Source organism: Heterocephalus glaber, unplaced genomic scaffold, assembly GCF_053883595.1.
Source record: "Heterocephalus glaber isolate CG9 unplaced genomic scaffold, H.glaber_assembly_v1.0 deba00000331, whole genome shotgun sequence".
NCBI lineage: Eukaryota > Metazoa > Chordata > Mammalia > Rodentia > Bathyergidae > Heterocephalus > Heterocephalus glaber.
In genome coordinates, this window is record NW_028258142.1 from 48,618,675 (window position 1) to 48,639,104 (window position 20,430).

The 20,430-nt window shown below is 39.8% G+C and overlaps 1 pseudogene; it reads left to right on the forward strand.

The window, feature by feature from the left end:
* The first annotated feature begins 12,326 nt into the window (after positions 1-12,326).
* On the forward strand, positions 12,327-13,860 carry LOC101701285 (RNA-binding protein 25-like; annotated as a pseudogene).
* The last annotated feature ends 6,570 nt before the right edge of the window (positions 13,861-20,430 follow it).

Consider the following 20,430-nt stretch of genomic DNA (forward strand, 5'->3'; position numbering starts at 1 on the left):
GTACCAGAGAGAGTCACCAGGCCGGAAAGGAATAAAGATGTCTCCATAACAAGCTGCACAGGGTGACAACCAAGGACCAGCCCAGCACTACCAGCTGTCACTGTGTAGCTGGTGATGATCATAAAGATGAGAGGCTAATGATCTATGGTGGCCTGCCATAACCACTCCAAACCCCACAACCTCAAAAGAATACCAACATCTTGCAAAAATCATGTGGACGTAGAATCAAAATTATTTTATGAGACACACCCATGAGAGACCTCAGCATGGATGGAGTCATCTGGAAGCAATAATCTGTGGAATCCATTTCCTGGAATGATAATGGAGTTGGTGTGTTCCGCCCCCACATTCGTTGGACTCTGTGCTGTACCGACCTGTAGCTGTGGTTTATCTATGCTGGGCAACCTCTAGGAAATATTTGGGGAATTACTTCCCTCTTCAGATTCTTAAAGATTAATCTCAGTCAATATGTTTTAACTGAAAGAGCTTGAGTAAACTTTACTGCAACTAGCCCGAGGGATAGTTTCAGACAATGCCTGTGATGACAGGTGATATTGAGGGTCAGGTGGGGCTCTGCAAATGACTTAGGACTGTAAATTTAGGTGAAGAGTCAAAATGATTTACCCTGAATTTCTACCACCTATATGGATGGGGACCTAAAATGATAATTACTGTTATAGAAAAGTATAGACACTCATGCAGATCTGTTTTTGTGGGCTGAGATTTGAAGCTGAAAGGCCTGACTACACGGCATATAATAAAAAAAAAAAAAAGACTTAAGGGCTTGGCTCACATGTCTGTGGAAGTAGGCAGGGGGTGGCCACCAGGCCGGAGACCCAGACAGGAGATGAAGATGCAGCTAGAGCACCAAGGCAGCTGAAATTCTTCTTCTTCTCAGGTCTTCTATCTTTTTTCTCTTCAGGCTTTCAACTGATTGGGTGAGGCCCACCCATGCTACAGAGATGATCTGTTTTATTCAAGTCTACTGACTTAAACACAAATCTCATCTTCTACAAAACACCTTCGTGGTACCATTGAGACCAGTGTCTGACAAATAAATATCTGGGTACAATAATTTAGTCAACTTGATATATAAAATTAACCATCACAGTTACTTATTTTGTACTCCTCTCTTATTTTCCAAACTCTTCAAGATGACATGTTGAAGGGGTAGCTGCTGGTCACACTACACATCATTGTTGTCTTCCCCTAAAACAACTGGCTTAACTGCCCACCAAAACCCAGGCTGAAGGTAAACATATTATCTCCTATAGTCAAGATAACCACAGATGCACTCCCATCTTTGACGCTTATAAATATCAAATATATTTATAATTTGATAAATATATCATATTACATTTGATAGGAGGAGGAGTAAATCTTCAGATTTCATGAACGCAATTGAATGAGACAGTGAGGAGTTCCGTCCCCGTGTAGGATTCCTACACTACAGTTTCCTGGTCTGATTTTATGCAGGGAGCTCTTCTGCTGGGAGCCATTGCACAAGAGAACAATGGGGGTTAAAAAATCACTGCAGTTTGACTAGGTAAATAGCTTCCTCCTACTGCTACAAAGGGATCAGCAGGTGGCTCACAACATTTGGCAAACGCAATCCAGCTCGGCTGGCTCCTGCTCCTATGCATTTACTCCAGGCTGGAACAGGTCTAGAGGAAGCATCGGCTGACTCAATGATAGAAATAGCGACACTGACGGCTGCTCAAAACTTCGTAGCTGGATGACTACGGGACAGCTACAGGGGTTTGACTTCTCCAGACTCAGTTTCTGGTCACCATCACTATAGTTGAGGCCTTCAAATACTGGAAGAAGGAATTCATCACTCCTGGTTTTGATTGCATTTATCTATGGCATTCATTAGCCAGGATTGCATTTCTCTATTTGTACATCTGCCTCTCTGGTAAGTAGGAACCCAGTTCATTGAAATTTGGAATTCCAGCTGGTGGTGTGTGATAAGTGTTTGGCAACTTTTGAAAAACACTGTCCACCTGTGAATTGTCTTCATAGTCTCCCTCGTCTCCACCAGACATGTAAGTCAACAGCCAATAAAATCACATATTGTTGTCCCGCATGTTTTTGTCCAGAAAGAACTTGTACTTCTCACTGGCAAGTAACACAAGGCTTTGTTGTAACATATTGTTATGGGCTTCCTGAATACACATCACTGCTTGAGGATTTCTACGGGATGAATCAGACTTGAGTTCAAAATCAACAAACTGTCCTTCCTGGGGTGGGATTGAGTGTGCCCAACAATAAGGTAATCTAAAAAGTTACTCGTGGGACTTCAAATTTCTGGTCCATATAAGAAAGTATAAGAAGTCAGCAGTCTGTTTTGTTTTGGTTTTTTTTTGGTACCGGGGATCGAACTCGGGTCCTTGCGCTTGCACAGCAAGTGGCAAAACCACTGAGCTAAATCCCTGGCCCCAGCAGTCTGTTTTAATAAGTGAAAAGCTGAACAAACTGAAGAATCGCCAGCTCTTCTTAGATCCATAAGAGAAGTGCATTATAGGACAAGCTCTCACCCCTAAAACGGGGGAGGCCCACAGGTCAAGACAGAATCACAAGAGAGCAGAAACCACCCTCAAGGAACCAGCATAGGGGTTGGGAAATCTGAAACATAATTGCCAAATTGCTGGAAGGTCCATGTGGGCAAGTCTAAGTGATGAAATCTCCAAGGGAACCAGGCACCATCGCAGTAGAAGGCACATTTTTGTGAGTTTTACCTCCATCAGCTCTCTCGGTTTCCCATAGTGAATATCAGGGAAAAATCCTCTCGATTCCTGCAGGAGAGGATAAAATAAACCGTTCTGAAAACCACCAGAGTTTATGTCCCTCTTAACAAGTCCACCTTTAGGAGAAACTACTTAACCAGAGTCTAAACTGCTGGAGAACATAACTGGCCTGAAGGAAGGAAAAGAGCCCCTCCACACAGAGCAGCAGAAATACCAATCTCCTGTCACAGTAGCCATCCTGGCTCTCCCAGGGGATAGAGTGGAAGTGTGTGAGAAACTCATGTGAACTTCACAGCTCAGAGATTCTGGCTCACTGAAGGATGATGCCTAAGCATGGGGCTGTAGACTGCTTCCCCTCCCCTCACACCTTACCAGCACCACACACTTTTTATCCAGTATATTGTATCCAGCTATCAAAAAAAATTACAAGGTATCCTAAAATTGAGAAAACAGTATGAAGAAACAGAACTGATGTCAGAATCAGATTCAGATAGGATAGTGACATTGGAATTATCAAACCAGGAATTTAAAACAACTATGATTAGGTTTCTGAGAGTGAACATCAGTGGCAGAGTGAATGTTCAGCATGCATGAGATCCTGGGTTTGATCCCAGTACCACTAAATGAATAAGTAAAACAACTATGATTTGTGTGGTACTTTGATGGATAAAATAAACAGCATGCAAGGATAGATGGGCAATGTAAGCAGATAGGTGGAAATTCTAAGAAGGAACCAAAGAGAAATGCTAGTGATCAAAAATACTGTAACAGAAATAAAGAATGCCTTTGATGGTCTTATTAGTAAGCAGGACACAGCTAAGGAAAGAGTCTGAGCTTTAGAATATCTCAGTAGAAACCTCCTTCCAAATTAAGAAAAGAAATTAGAGCAGAATATTCAAGAATTGTGGGACAAACATAAAAGGTGTAACTTATACATCATGGAAATACTAGAATCAAGAAAAATAGAAAAGAAGAAATATTTGAAGAAATGTCTAAGAATTTCTCCAAAATTAATGTCAAATACCAAACCACAGATCTAGGAAGTTCAGAGGGTACCAAGCAGGATAAATGTCAAAAATCTACACCTAGGTTTGTTATTTTGAAACCACAAAAAAGAAAAATAAAGAAAGGATTCTGAAAGGAAGTAATGTATAGGGGAAAACACCTTCCCTATAGAGGAATAAAGATAAGAATTACCAGCTGGTTCAGATTGGTTCACTGATCAACTCTACCAAACATTTAAGGGAAAAATTATGCCAATTCTCTACAATCTCTTTTTTGGGGGGGCCAGTATTTTGAGGCAGGGTCTCCCTTTGTAGTTCAGGCTGGCCTTGAACTCGCAGTGATCCTTCTGCCTCACCCTCCTGAGTGCTGGGATTACAGGCATGAGCCACCACACCTGGCATTTTATTTTTTTGTTTTGTTTTTTGTTTTTTTAGTACCAGGTTGTCGAACTTGGGACCTTGCACTTGCGAGGCAGGCAGGCAGACGGCGGCACCACTGAGCTAAATCCCCAGCCCTTCTATAATCCCTTTCAGAAGAGAGAAGCCGAGAGAATATTTCCTAATTCATTATATGAGGCCAACAGTACCCCAATACCAAGCAAACAAATACATTATTTTAAAAAATAGTATAAACCAATATTTCTCAAAACATAAATGCAAAAATCCTTAACAAAATATTAACAAATCAAATCCAACTATGCATAAAAAGAATTATGCACCACAACCAAGTGGAATTTATCTAAGATAAGCAAGGCTGATTCAACATTTTTTAAAAAACACTCTTTAAAAGCTCTTAAAACTTAAGGCAGTATATGGTCACACATGCTTATAATCCCAACACTCAGGAGGCCGAGGCAGGCGGATCGCCATTCAAAGCCAGCCTGGCCTTCGTAACTACATATCAAGACCCTGTCTCAAAACAAAACAACGAAAGGGAATGCAGAAATGGTACAGCTGTTTTGGAAGACAGTTTCTTTTTTTTTCTTTTTTTTAAAATTCAAAGTAAACTCTATTTGTTTTCAAATAAGACTTTTTTTTTGGTATCGGAGATCGAACTCGGGACCTTGCACTTTGGAGGCAAGCAGTGGAACCTCTGAGCTAAATCTCCAGCTGAAAGACAGTTTCTTGCAAAGCAAGAGACCTTTACCGTATGATGAAGCTATCGTGTTCCTTAATATTTATCTAAAGAGTGGGAAACTTACAGCCACACAAAATACCTGCACTAAAGTGTTTATACCAGCTTGATTCATAACTGCTGCAACTTAGAAGTGACCAACATATTCTTCAGTCAGTGAATGGGTAAATAAGCTGCGGTACCTCCAGATAGCAGATTATTTACTGCTGAAACAGATGAGCTACTAAGCCATGAAAAACCATAAAGAAATGATAAACGCATTTTACTAACTGAAAGAAGCCAATCTGTACGGGGTTTACCCTGTGTGATTCCAGTGTTCTCCAAAAGGCAAAACTATGAAGACAATGGAAAGTCTGTGGCTGCCCAGGTTTAGGGCTGCTGGAGAGAACTTTCAGGATGGTGAACTCTGCTCTGCAATGGTGGACACACATCGCTGCACATTCGTCAGAACCTAGAGAATGTACAACATTGAGCTGAACCCTAATGTGAACTATGATCTCTGGGTGATAGTACAGTGCCCATGTAGGTTCCTCAGCTGGAAAAAATGTACCACTCTATGGGGGATGTCTATGTGGGAGGCTGTGCACCTGTGAGTATGGGGGATTTATAGGAAATCTCTGTACTTTTCACTCTATTTTGTCATAGCGCCTTAAAATACTCTAAAAGTAAAGTCTGACAAAAAAATTTTTAATTAAAAAAAGCCATTCATCAGTATTTTAACAAAAACATATAAGTTGAGAGGCTCAGTGGGTACTTGGGTCAACTAAGGTGACATGGTCGTGGGCTCCTTAGATACAAACACCAAGATTCAATTAACCCAGTACTTGGGAGGCTAAGGCAGGAGGATCACCACAAGTTGGAGGCTTGAGCTACCTACTGAGCTCAAGGCCAGCCTGACCTTCATAGTGAAACCCTGTCTCAAAAAACAAACAAACAAAAAGAGATCAAATTAATCAAGTTTGACAGCTAGCAGGTGGCACCTTCTATGCATCCAGCACTACACAACATCTTGCGACTGCCGCTGACGTTTTGTTTTGTTTTACAGTGCCTTCTGAGGAAAGTCAGCTAGACCTACGGGAACAACAAACACATTCCAATGTATGTATAAACAACATTACCTACAGAGCAAAAACAAAAACAACAGAGCCATACACATAGCACAATTCTAGGCTGTTGTCTTGGGAAATGAACTTAACTCTTCTACAGTGAATACCTAAAGTGGCATTGTTTAAGCTGAAGCTGTATCTACCCAGAGAAAATTTGCTGGATGAAAGCAAAGGAAATTTGAAGGAAGCAGTCTTCCTTCTGCTCTCTCAGCTCTACTTCTTAACTCACAGTGACACTCAGCCTGGATGGCTTTAACCAAGACTTAAAGAGAAGATTGAGTGTGTGGCTCAGCTCTCGAGAGCCCAGGTGAATAGAGCAGGTCTCCTAAACATTCTGCCAGATGTGTGTGATGACTGACCCTTCCTGTCATATTTTTATTCCTCTGCCGTTGTCATAGCTGAGAGCAGCAGTTCCCAAACTACCTTGTCATGAGAACCTCTTTCATTCTGAAAAATAACTAAGTACCCTAAAGAAATTTTATCTTGAGTTAATTTTTTGGTGTAAGTGTTAGTATCAACCTATAATCAATACTGACCTTATTAGAAATTAAAACAATTTAGGTATTTATTATTCATTAAAAATAGCAATTATAAGTCTTATGTGGGTTTTTTTTTTTCCAGTACGAGGGATTGAACTCAGGACCTTGCTTCTTGTGAGGCAGGTGCGGTATCACTAAGTTAAATCCTCAGCCCTGTCTTATGATTGTTTTGTATGGTTTTTTGCCTGTTAGTCTGGCTGTTAATTTGTGTTTATGATAATTAAATTGATAAGGACTTATAAAGAACAAATCAATGAATTGATGCTGGCAAAAAAATGTTTTTAAAAAGGGGGTATAGAAGAAGGGGAGAAAAAGGGAGTGAGATGTGTGATATACATATATCAATTCCCCACAATGAATGTAATCATGTAATATAAACATGTACTAATAAAAATTAAAAATAGCAATTTAAACCCATTATATGTTAACATAAATAAAATATTTTCATGGAAAGTAAAGAATATGTTTGAAAATAATAAGAATTGTATTGATGCCAGGTATGGTGACACACACCTGTAATCCCAGCACTCTGGAGGCTGAAGCAGGAGAATTGCCACAAGTTCAAGGCCGGCCTAGGCTACATGGTAAAATCCTGACTCAAAAAAAATTGCATTGCTTTATCCTTTTGCAAATCTCTTAATATCTGGCTTAATAGAAGACACATGTTTCTGCATTTGATCAATTGCAACATATTGGCATGATTAGAGTATATGAAGAAAATGTGGCTTCAAAGAGAAAGGTAGTTGAAAATGGAGGAGTATTTTAATAGTCTTAAAGATAATATGACTGTTCTACTTAAATACTACACCCAAACTCAAGCTGCAGTTTCTTAAACTACATCAGTGAACTTTTCATATTCTGCTATATTCAAATCCATCAGTTGGTCTTGGATCTGAATGATTTTCTTACCCATGTGGGATTTTGCAATAGCACTAATTTTCCTTTCAGAAAAGCCATGTTCGCTGGTTATGCAGATCTTCCAAATATTGCCACATTTAATCATCCCTTATCAGATAAATCCCTTTTTTAATACCACTGCCAACCTCCTCAGGAAAGCTTGTAAGTATTTAGGAAACTGTCTAGTTCATGGCTGCAGATGCAAGTTTTCTAAAATTTAACTTTGGACGGCACAACTGTAAGGACTCAATCTCAGTAGTATTACAAGAAAGCTATGCGCAAGTGATCAAGCAAGGAAATAAGTGTTCCTAGTTTATCTCTGGGTCCGAGAGGTTCATTTAAAAGGGAAGCCAGGCTCTTGGGGTGGTGCAAGTGGAGAAGCCTACAGAGAGCACTGTTTGACAAGGCTTCCTGGGTCTGATGGACCAAGAGAGGAAGGCGCTCCCACCACTTTGACCTGCATGCTGCCTGCAGGTAGAAAAGTGGGTTGTGGTGATCACGTCACAAGCCCTTGATTTTCAGATTCCTACCATGATGGTGAGCAGAAGCCAATATTTCTAAGCGCACTGTGGGAGGTCTAGAATCCACGACAAACTCAGCTCTTCCATCCCTGCAGATGTCCCCGTCGACAGGTGCTACTGTGCGTGCTGGGCCCTCAAATTGTTGCCTTTGCTTGGAGCAGGCAGAGTGGCTGGGTGAGCATGGTGTATGCAAGGTGTGAATCACTGCAGGCTTTAGTAAGAATAAGAGGGAAAAACACTTGAGTCCAAGTCTAAGCGTCCTAATTTCAGCTACGGGGAAGTGTTTCCATGGAGCCCAGGACGCAAGAGAGTCATCACACCCTGACACAGATGATTAGGTGATTGTTTTTTTCTGTCAAAACAGGCAGAAAGTACAGACTGTCTTAGTTTGAGAAAAACAGGGCAAGAAAAAAAAAAGAGATAATTGAGCAATCATGGAAATCACAACTGCAGTTACAAGTAGGAAATGGTATCCTCGGTATTAGACATTTCAAATCTGGGGGCCAGGAGTCAAAGATAACCTGCATACTTAAAAAATTGGCCCAAATACAAGTCCTACATAGTGAAATGACCTGATTTTCTTTAATTATACCAGAAATCCAACATCCATTCATGATAAAAACTCTGAGGAAAATGGGCATAGGGCCGGGGATTTAGTTTAGCAGCACAGCGCCTGCCTGACAAGCGTGAGGTCCTGAGTTCCATCCCCTGTACCAAAAAAAAGGAAGAAAATGGGCATAGGAGGACCTTACCTCAATCTGATAAAAGCCATTTATGACAAACCTACTGTCAACATCATGTTACATGGAGAAAACCTGAAGGATTTTCTTCCAAGATCTGGAACAAGACAGAAATGTTACCATCACCACTCCTGATCATTATACTACTCGAAATTTAGCCACAATTGGACAAGAGAAAAATAAAAAGGATACATATAGGAAAGTAAGTCAAACTATCCTTACAGATGACATGATCCTTTAATCATAAACCAAAAATGTTCAACCAAAAGACTCTTAGAACTAATAAACTCATTTAAAAAGGTAGCAGGTGGGCCGGGGATTTAGTTCAGTGGTTCCGCCACCCGCCTTGCAAGGGCAAGTTCCCAAGTTCGATCCCCAGTACCAAAAAAAAAAAAAGGTAGTTGGATACAAAACCAACATAAAAAAATCAACAGCATTCTTATTTTTGTTTTTGTTTTTGTTTTTTTTCGCTTGTGAGGCAGGTGCCAGAACCACTGAGCTAAATCCCCAGCCCAATAGCATTCTTGTACACCAACAATGAACTCACTGAAAAAGAAACTAGGAAAACACCATTCACAGTAGCTTCAAGAAGTATTACCCAGGAATTAACCTAACAAAGGAAGTGCAAGACCTCTATAATGAAAACCATAGTACTCTGAAAAAGGACACCAAAGAGGACATTAGAAAAGGGAGAGATATTTCCTGTTCTTGGATAGGCAGAGGCAATATTGTCAAAATGGCCATACTACCAAAACTGATGTATAGATTTAATGCAATCCCTACTGAAATACCAACAGTATTCCTCACAGAACTAGAAAAAAAATTATAAAATTCATATAGTATCAGAAGAGACCCCAAATAGCAGAAGCAATCTTGGGCCATAAGAATAAAACAAGGTGTATAACAATCCTGGATTTCAAGTTATATTACAAACCTATAGTGATTAAAAAAAAAAAAACTCACATGACATTGGCACAAAAACAGACATGCTGATCAAATAAAACAGAAAAGAGGATACAGAAACAACCCCGGGCACATTCAGCTATCTGATCTTTGACAAAAGTACCAAAAATGTACGCTGGAGGAAAGACAGCCTCTTCAGTATAATGTCTTTAATTCTTTTGGGAAGATACCAAAAGGGGAATAGCTGGGTCGAATGGAATGTCTAGTTTTAGTTTTTTGAGGACTTTTCATACTACTTTCCGTGGTGTTTGTATGGTTTACACTCCCACCTACAATGTGGAGGGGTTCCTCTTTCCCTGTAGCCTCACTGGCATTTGTTGTTATTCGATTTCTTGATGATGGCCATTTTTTTTTTCCAAAGTGAGATAGAATCTCAGCGTTGTTCTAATTTGTATTTCTCATTCCTCGTGTTAATTTTATCAACCTGCAATAAAATGTAGCATTTTTCTTCCTTGTGAAAAGAGCCAACAAGATCTCTCCCCTCTGGAGCCTTGCGGCTCTGCTAAAGCCTAATTGCCTTGCAACTTGCACGTATGTGAGATCCACAGGAAGTGCTGGAAATGCTGAAAGCCAAAAATGCTACAACTTAATAGCCTTCTATGGAATTCAAAAAGCAAAGAAGTAAATCCATCCCTGGGCTTCACACAGGCCAGAATTAACTAATACCCACTCTGCGGAGGACAGCGCCCGGGCCGAGTAGAGGCGGCATCGCAGGTCTGCAGGTTCTCAGACACCGGAGGCGAACAAAAACCCAACCAGGGGAAGGCAACTAGAAGAAGAAGCCCTAAGGCGAAATCCAGAAAGAGGGGGTGTTTAGAATAAGAAACCGGGCCACTTCTTGTTCCCGGCACTGCTTACAGCCCAGGTCCAGCGAACACGCCATCTGGGGAAAAGTCCAAATCCCCTGGAAGGAAGAAACTGTGCAGCAGTGGCTGCCGGGCTGCGGATCAGCACCCAGCCTGGCAGCCAACACCGAGCGCCCACCTGTCCTCACTCTCCTGCCACTGGGAGATGGAGCCCCGGTAGCGAGATAGTCACAGAGAGACCTCCTCAGGTCGATCGGGACCCACGAAAGAATCACCCAGAGGGCAGGGCCCGAGCGACTGAGTAGGTGACTGCAGGGGCCGGCAGGGCTGTGACGGGTGGGATCCGGGTGGAGAGAAGACCCTGTGGAGCAGGGCGCCTGCTGAGGTCTTCTCATAGGATTCCTGCCTCTTTAGGAACTGGACACAGTCTCCACTAAGACTGGGTCACTTTCTACTTGCAAATTCCTTCCTTTACTTCTTTCCCTCTGCCCACAAACATATCCTCTCAACCTTTTCTTCCTCTTTGCTTTTGTATGGGTATAAAAATAATATCAAGGGCCAGGGATTTAGCTCAGTGGTGCTGCCGTCTGCCTCGCAAGCGCAAGGTCCTGAGTTCGATCCCTGGTAACAGATAAATTTTTTTAAAAATCAAAAACTATTTTCTCTTTCTTTTGTCTGCGTTGTTTCTTTTTGGCCTCTTTCTTTTTCTCTTTAGTGTCTTTTTCCCCTCTTTTAATTTATTTTTTAAAACTTTTTCATTTATCATCTATCTTCTGGCTCTCTCTCTCTCTCTCTCCTCTCTCCTCTCTCCCCTCTTTTTGTGCAGCTCTCCTCCTGCCTCAGCCTCTTGAGTGGTGGGATTACAAGCATGAGCCACCAAACCTGGTTCTTTCTCTATCATAATTCTATTCTATATTCCTCTACATTCCCGGGTTATTAAAAGATTAGAAAACCTGCTAAACAAGCTCTAACTTATATATCAATACATGATTGGTTCTTTGCATGTAGATATTAGCAGCAATTGTTCTCTCTTTGTAATTCAGTGCTAAGGATCGCTACTATAGGGGGAGAGATTTGTAGCTCAACTGATGTACAGCATTCAACATAAAAACTCAAAAATCATGAGAAAACAAGGCAATAAGATGCCTCAAAAAATTCACAAATCCCCCAAAACTGATGTCATGGGCACTGAAGTGGAGGAAGCTTCAGGAAAAGAACTAAAAACTCAAATGGTTAAAATGTTTGAAGAGATAAAAAAAGAAACAAGCAAATGCATAAGATGTTCGATGTTCTCAAAAAGGATGTAAATAATCAGTTAAAGGTTTCAATTAATAAGATATCCAATGAACTTAAAAAAGACAGAAACAGTTGAATTTTAAAGAAGACAATCTAGGATATGAGTGACCACTTTAATAAAGAACTAGAGGTTATGAAAAAGAATCAAGCATCACTCCTAGAAATGGAAAACACAATTGGCCAACAGACATGACCAATCAGAAGAGAAACTATCTGGACTTGAGGGTAAGAATGACATAGTAGATCACTTAGAGATATCTCAAAAACAACAAGAAATAATGAGAAGTTGATTCAAGAGCTCCTAGGTGACTCTAAGAGAATTAACCTAAAAATAATAGGAATCAGGGAAGGGCTGGATAAGAAAACCAAAGATATTTTTAAAAATGTATTCACTGAAATCATTGCAGAAAACTGCAAATCTAGGGATTGAAATGGATGCTCTGTAAATGAGACATTTAGAATCCCAAATAGACATGACCAGAAAAGAACCTCTCCATGAGCTATCATAGTCAAGACCCCAGAAATACTGAACAAAGCATACTAAAAGCCATTAGCATCAAGTAACCCATAAAAGGAAGCCTATCAGAATAACTGCTTTCTCAACACAAACCTTAAAGGCCAGGACAACTTAGAAATTTTTCAAGTTCTAAAAGAAAATGATTGCCAACCCAGACTACTATATTTTCCCAAATTTATCCTTCAAAATTGACAGAGAAATAAAAAGTATCCATGACAAAGAGAATTTAAAGAAATTCATGACCACCAAACCAGCATTGTAAAAAATATCTGAGGGATTTCTAAACAGAGACAGCAAGGCTCACATTGCCAGAGACCCCAAAGAAAAGAGAAAACGTGTGATTGGGAGAGTAGTTGAACAAAAGTAAAGTAGAAAGGCATCGGCACTGAAAAATGAATACAATGACAGAAATCAGTAAATAGCTGTCAGTAATAAAGCTCAATGTCCATGGTCTGACCTCTCTAAAAAGACACAGACTGGAGGAAGAAGAAGGGGGAGGAGGAGGAAGAGGAAAGCCAGGGATGTAGCTCAATGGTTCCGCCGCCTGCCTTGCAAGTGCAAGGTCCCAAGTTCAATCCCCGGTACAAAAAAAAGAAAAAAGAGGAAGAGGAAGAAGAAAAGGAGGAGCAAGAAAAGGAAGAAAAACAAGAAGAACTATGGAAGAAGAGGAACCTGAGCAAAAACCTTGTCTGAAAACCACTCTGAGGCCCATCACCTCCGCCCCATCCGTTTCCTCTGCCAGGGGCAAAGCAACACCCAACACTCCTGGGAAGAGTCTCCTGTGGTCTTACTATTCCTCATGAAAACTCATCGGTCAGCAGCAACCCGAGGAACAGGGGCCAAAAATGGGATTAAGTCTTAACCCGGATGCTTCTAATAATCCTCGTCAGCCTAATTCTGTGAAAAGGAAAAAGCTACCTGTAGATAGCGTATTTCACAAATTTGAGGATGAAGATAGTGATGATGTGCCAGAAAAAAGGCAAGTGGGTCGAGTGGATTATGGTGAAGATGATAAAAATGCTGCCAAAGGCACTGTGAACCCTGAAGAAAAGCGCAAACTATATAAAGAGTCTCATTGAGAAAAATCCCAACAGCCAAACATGAGCAATTTGTTTATCCTCTGCATTGGTCTGTGGTGGATTTTATACTGATAGAAAGACAAATCAGACCAGGGACTAATAAGAAAATCCTAAGGGCCGGGGATTTAGCTCAGTGGTTTCACCGCCTGCTGCGCAAGCGCAAGGAACCGAGTTCGATCTCCGGTTCCAAAAAAAGAAAGAAAAAGAAAATCCTAGAATACATAGATGAAAGGGCCGGGGATTTAGCTCAGTGGTTCTGCCGCCTGCCCCATAAGCACAAGGACCCAAGTTTGATCCCCGGTACCCCCCCCCAAAAAAGAATACATAGATGAAGAAGAAGCTTCATTAGTTGATTTTGTCTGTTCAAAAGTTACGGCTCATAGTTCACCTCGGGGCATTTTAGATGATGTTGCCATAGTACTTAATGAATAAGCAGAAGTTTTTATAGTAAAACTGCGGAGATTATTGATATATGGAACAGAAGCCAAGAAAATTTGTCTTGTGAAGTAAAACTCTTTTACACTTAGGGCTCCATTTCAAATATCTTATTTCGCATCCTTTAAAGGACTTTGAATTTTTCTTTATCTTCAAAGACATTTATGAGATCTGTAATTTTTTTAATGTAGAAAATGTAATCTTTTTCTATCCTCTAGTTTGTTAATGATCTATCTACTCTCTTGGTTGTAAAAACCATCTGAATCTTTGGTTCTCTTTATACTCACCAGGTACAAATTATTGGTATGTTTTATAAGCTGTAGCTACTGTACACAGCCTATCTGATATAATCTTATTCTGCTGATTTGTTCCTTATAAATATTAAAATGACTCCCTAGTTCTATTGCAAAAAAAAAGACACAGACTGGAAGATCAGATCAAAAAATAAAACTCAACTATATGTTGCCTTAAAGAGACACATTTCATCCACAGAGAAACAGACTGAAAGTGAAAGGATGGAAAACAATACTCCATGCAACTGGAGCCCAAAAGCAAACAGAAATAGTTCTCCCAGTTTCAGACAAAGTGGACTTAAAGACCAAACTGATCAAAAGAGGTAGAGAAGGTCACTCCATACTGGTAAAGGGAATGATTCAACAGAAAGAGATAACAATTATAAATATATATTCCCTGTATATTGATGTACCCAATTTTAGAAACAAAAACCTCTTGATATAAACGGACAGATAGATATCAATACAGTCATAGTGGGGGGAGTTAATACCCCACTTTTACAAATAGGTGAACCAAGCTAAAATTTAACAAAGAAATACCAGGGTTGAACTACAGCATTGCACCAATGAGCCTAACAGATACTTACAGTGTTTAATCCAACAACAGCAGAATATACATTCTTCTTAGCAACCCACAGAACTTTCTCCAAAATAGACCATATCTTAGGCCATAAAACATGTTTAAATAAATGCAAAAGAATTGAAATAATCTCTTGCATCCTACAGATCATAATAGAATGAAACTAGAAATAAACAGCAAAAGAAACCACAGAAACTACATTAATACATGGATATTAAATGTACATCCCTGAATAATCAATGAGTCTCAGAAGAAATCACAGAAGAAATTTAAAAGTTCCTAGATCAAATGACAATGTCAGTACAACCTACCAAAATCTGTGGTACACAATGAAAGCCATTCTAAAAACAAAGGTTATAGGGCTGGGGATTTAGCTCAGTGGTGCCGCCACCTGCCTCGAAAGTACAAGGTCCTGAGTTCGATCCCTATACCAAAAAAAAAAAAAAAAAGAAGAAGAAGAAGAAGAAGAAGGTTATAGATGTGAGTGCTTACTTCAGAAAAATAGAGCATTAGGGCCGGGGATTTGGCTCAGTGGTTTCGCTGCCTGCTGCGCAAGCGGAAGGATCTGAGTTCGATCTCCGGCAACAAAAAAAAAAAAAAGAAAGAAAGAAAAATAGAGCATTACCAAATAGATAACCTAAAAACACATCTCAAGATCCTAGGAAAATGAGAGCAATACAAATCCAAAAGTTGTAGAACAAAAGAAATTATAAAGATTTGAGTTGAAAGTAATGAGATTGAGACTGAAAAATATAAAAAATCAATGAAGGAAAGAGTTGGTTCTTTGAACGAATAAATAAGATTGATAAACCCTTAGCCAAACTTACTAAAAGAAGGAAGGAAAAGGCCTTTGTCAATGCAATTAGAAATGAAAAGGGCAAAATCAAAACAGACACTGCTGAAATCAAGGATTATAAGAAACTTTTTAAAACCTTTAAAAGCATTCCAAGAAAGTTGACGATGTAGAAGAAATGAATAAATTCCTATATATATATATATATATATTTTGCCTTACCAAAATTGAACTGAGAAGGTACAAAACCTGAGCAAACCAATGATAGGCAATGAAATTGAGGCAATAATAAAAAGCCTACCAAGTAAGAGAAGTCTGGGACCCAAAACATTCACTACTGAACTTTCCAGAACTTCATAGAAGAATTCACTCTTCATAGAAGAATTAATGCCAATATTCCTCAAACTCTTCCACGAAACCAAAAGGAGAGAAGCACAGTCAAACTCATTCTTTAAAGCCACTATCACCCTGATATCAAAACTATACAAGGACTCAACAGAAAAAGAAAGAAAACTACAGGCCAGGATCCTTAATGAATACAAATACAAAGAATCCTCAACAAAATACTTGAAAATAGAATGCATTTAAAAGATCATACATACATCATGATCAAGTCAGCTTCATCCTATATAAATAGAAGTAAGAATAAAAATCACATGATTATCTCAATAGATGCAGAAAAAGCCTTTGACAAAATCTAACACCCATTCAGAAGTTCAAAAAATACTTGAGGAAAATAGGTATAAAAAGCCTTATCCAAATGGCTTTTATCATTATTTTTTTTTTAGTACCAGGGATTGAACTCAGGACCTTGTGCTTTCAAGGTAGACAGTGGCACCACTGAGCTAATGGCTTTTATCATTATAGCAAGCCCACACACAACACCATACTAAATGGAGAAAAACTGAAAGCATTCCCTCTAAAATCAGGAGCATGACAAGAATGTCTACTCTCACTACTCAATATAGTACTTTAAAGTTTAGCCAAAGCAATTAGTCAAGTGAAAGAAATAAAAGGAATACAAATAGGAAAAGAAATCAAACTATCTTTATTTGCAGATGATATGATCTTTTACATAGAAGACCCAAAAAGCTTCACCAGAAGGCTGTTAGCGCTAATAAGCAAATTCAACAAAGTTGCAGGTTGCAAAATCACCACACAAAAAGTAATAGTCTTTCTGTCCACTGAAAATGAATCTACTGAGAAAGAAATGAAGAAACAATCCTATTTGTGAGAGCTCTAAAAATAGCTAAAATCAACCTAACCAAAAAGGTGAAAGATCTTTATAATGAACACTACAGTACACTCTAAAAGAAAAAGATTGAAGACGACATTAGGAAATTGAAAGACACCCCTGTTTCTGGATAGCCGGAACCAATATTATCAAAATGGCCATATTATCAAAAAAAGTCATAGAGATGTAATGCAATTACAATCAAAATATCAACAGAATTCTTCACAGAACTAGAAAAACAATCCTAAAATTCATATGAAACCAGAAGAGATCCAGAGTAGCCACAGCAGTCCTGAGCAAAAAGAGCAAAGTGGGAGGCATCATGATCTCAGATTTCAAGTCATAATATAAAGCTGCAATAATAAAAACAGCATCACACTGGCACAAAAACAGACATATGGCCAATGGAATAGAGCAGAAGACACAGAAACATCCCCCATGCACCTTTAGCTATCTGATCTTTTGCAAAGGGGCTAAAATAAATGCTGAAGAAAAGACAGCCTCTCTAACAAATGGTGCTGGGAAAATTGGTTATTTGTGTGCAGAAGAATGAATCTAGACCCATATCTCTCACTGTGTACTAAAATCAAATCAAAATGGATGAAAGACCTAGAAGTATAAACAGAAACACTGAATCTGCTGGAAGGTAAAATAGATTAATTTTAAAAGCTCCTGCATAGCAAAGGAAAAAATTGACGAAGTAAAGAGACAACTTACAGATAAGGCAAGAAAATCTTTGCCACCTCTTCCTGTAATAAAGGACTAATATTTGGAATATATAAAGAACTCAAAAAAAAAATCCAAACCAAAAGACCCAGTCAAAAAATGGACAACTGGAATGAGTAGACACTTCTCAAAAGAAGTACAAGTGGCCAAGTACATCAAAAAAAGTTCAGCATCTTTGGCCATTAGGAAAATGCTGATCAAAACAACACTGAGATTCCATCTCATCCCCGTAAGAACAGCTGTCCTCATTGACTCAAAAAACAACAAATTCTGGTGAGAAGCTGGGGGGGCCTACATTGTTGGCAGGAATATAAATTAATACACCTACTATGAAAATCAGTACAGAGATTCCCAAAAAAACTGAAACTAGAAACTCCATTTCACCCAGCTCTATATCGTGGGTATCTCCCAGAAAGAGTTAAAGACATCAGACTATAGGAATGCATGGGTGCCTGTGTTTATAACAGTGCAATTCACAATAACTAAATTTTGGAAATGCTTAAACTCTCATCAACAGATGAATGAAGGAAATATGGTATATACACAATGGGGAGTTACTCAGCCACAAAGGTTAGAGCTGAGTCATTTGTCTTGAGACTGATGTTGAGAAATCAGACTCAGAAGGTTAATATCACATGGTTTTTCTTATATGGGAAACCCAAACTGTAAATAATTTAAAGAACAAAATAAAAGAGAGATGGGAGTGATAAAGTATTTAAAAATTAAGAGAGATGGTAGGAAATAGGGAAGAGATGGGGAAGTGGGGGGAGGTGATGGTGGGAAGATCAAAATGGATCGTGATTTGATGTATGCACCAATTCCCCAAAATGAATGTAATTATTATGGATCACTAACATATGCTAATAAAGATTTAAAAAGAAGAAGAAAATGGACAACAAGTCATAATATTAGTAAAAGTACCTGTGATTTTTGTCATCAATAGAAATAACAAAAATTTTCATATCAAGTCACAGTGAGTACTGATGTCTCAAAATATTTTTTATACTCATTGCTACTTTGAAATTACAGTCATTATTAGACCTAAAGTTAGATCTTGTCAGTTAGCATAATAATAATGAAATATCTATTACTATATCAAAAATGTGTTCTTTTTGTCAACAATCCTTCAATACAATTGCTTTTAAATGATTGCTTTCCTCTGTGTTTTACTTTGTGCCTTTAAAGCGTTATTCTGAGAAGGAGGGAAAATAATAGGCTTCATTAGACTAAAAGAAGAAGCCCGTGACCCAAAAATGTTAGGCTCAGAGCTGCTTCTTTCTCTCGAACCCATCTTCTCTGGATGGACCCCGCGCTGAATTCTCATGAAAGCACAGGCAGTATTTTCCTGAGAGTTCCAGGAAGCAGCCGGAACGCTCAAGTCCAGGACTGTGAGGAAGCTGTTTTCTCCATTAGGCACCATAGAAACAGGGACCAGGGCCAACTAGCAAGCTTGAACAATGCTGTCTACAAAATTGCTTGAGACAGACCTGGGGGGGTAGGGGGTATTTGCTCTCAACTAAAAATAAAGCTACAGATGTGAAATCAATAAATGTCCAATTAAACAGTCTACCAAATATCAGATGCCAAGCTCATCTGTCATTAAATTTAATATTCATAAATATTTTTGCTTTTGAAAAAAAATCACAGATCACATTATTCTTGCTTTGCAAGAAATCGCAAGTAAACGTGATTATGAAGAAAGGCAACAAAAGATCAAAAGTTACTCACAGCCAGATCTTTTCAAAAGCAAAATTATGCAAATATTTCATGAGCTGTAGAATGTCAGGGCACTGCAGCGAGTTGGAAAGGGTGTGGGTGGGACTCTGAACTGAGAGCTGGGCCTTGGCCTTCAAAGGTCTCCAAGCTATGCTGACCCAAATTGTAACTTTTTCTTGGCTCCCAAGAGAAGCGCAGCCTCAGTTTGGGCCGCAGAAAGACTCCTACCAGGGACAGCCTTTTCGCCTCGCCCTCTCTCGAGGGCTTCCCTGTGCTCCTGCCACCCTCTCCCCGTGCTCTCTTTCAGCCTCACTCCCTCTCCAGGGCACCTCACCCTCCAGGAAGGGAAAGCTGTCCCCACGCTCAACACCATTGCAGGGTGTGCCACCCTGGGCCATTTCGGGCTACCAAAGGGCTCCTGGTCCCCTTCAAGGTGGGACTCTTCTGTGTCCTCTCCATCAGAAATTCTGCCTGTCTGGTTTCCAGACAAACCTGCCTTTGTCACCTTGAGAAGTGTCAGGTTACAGAGAGAGGAGAGGTCTCCGTGCCTGGTCTTTCTCCATTTGCTTGTGTCCCACTGCTAGCTCCTCTGCTTTCCTCTGACTTTAAAAAAATAACAAAATAATACTCTCTAGAGTCCCTTATAATCATAGTATGATTTCAATCTATTTTTTTATTTTGTGAAGGAAGAGAAACTTGGAAAAAAATGATTCTAGAGCTCAGCTGGAAAAATAACACTTGAAAATAGTTAAGAAATTTTTGAACTGGAATTGATAGGTGAAAGGTGGGTGCCAGACGGTATATAGGAAGCAGGTGGAGAGACTTGAATTCCCTGGCATTAGCTAATAAGTCATTAGAAATTTACAATAGAAACAGTAACAGCACATGAATAGATTAATAAAACAATACAAATCCCCAAACCAGATCCAAATACAAAAGTCTACTCGGCGGGACACCAAGTGCCCTGCAGGCCTGCACTCCTGCAGTCACCTTCAGTCCCTGGACCTAGGACCCCCAGAACTGCACATCCAGCTGGCCAGAAGAGCAGAGTGGCACAAACCAGGACAGAGGTGAAGTGCAGGCCACTGTCAGCAGCAGGAGCTCTGGGAGACCCTGAACCTGACGTTTTTAGCCCAAGGCATGCACGGCCTGGGCCACGGGCAACAACGCCATGGTGCCACAGCACATGAGGGACCTGGCCGGGACACCGTGCCCACCACTCGGCACTCAGGCCTCGGCTCACAGAGGCAGCCAGCCTTGCCTCAGGAACAAAGCCAGGACCCGCCTGGCCGGGACTGCCTTG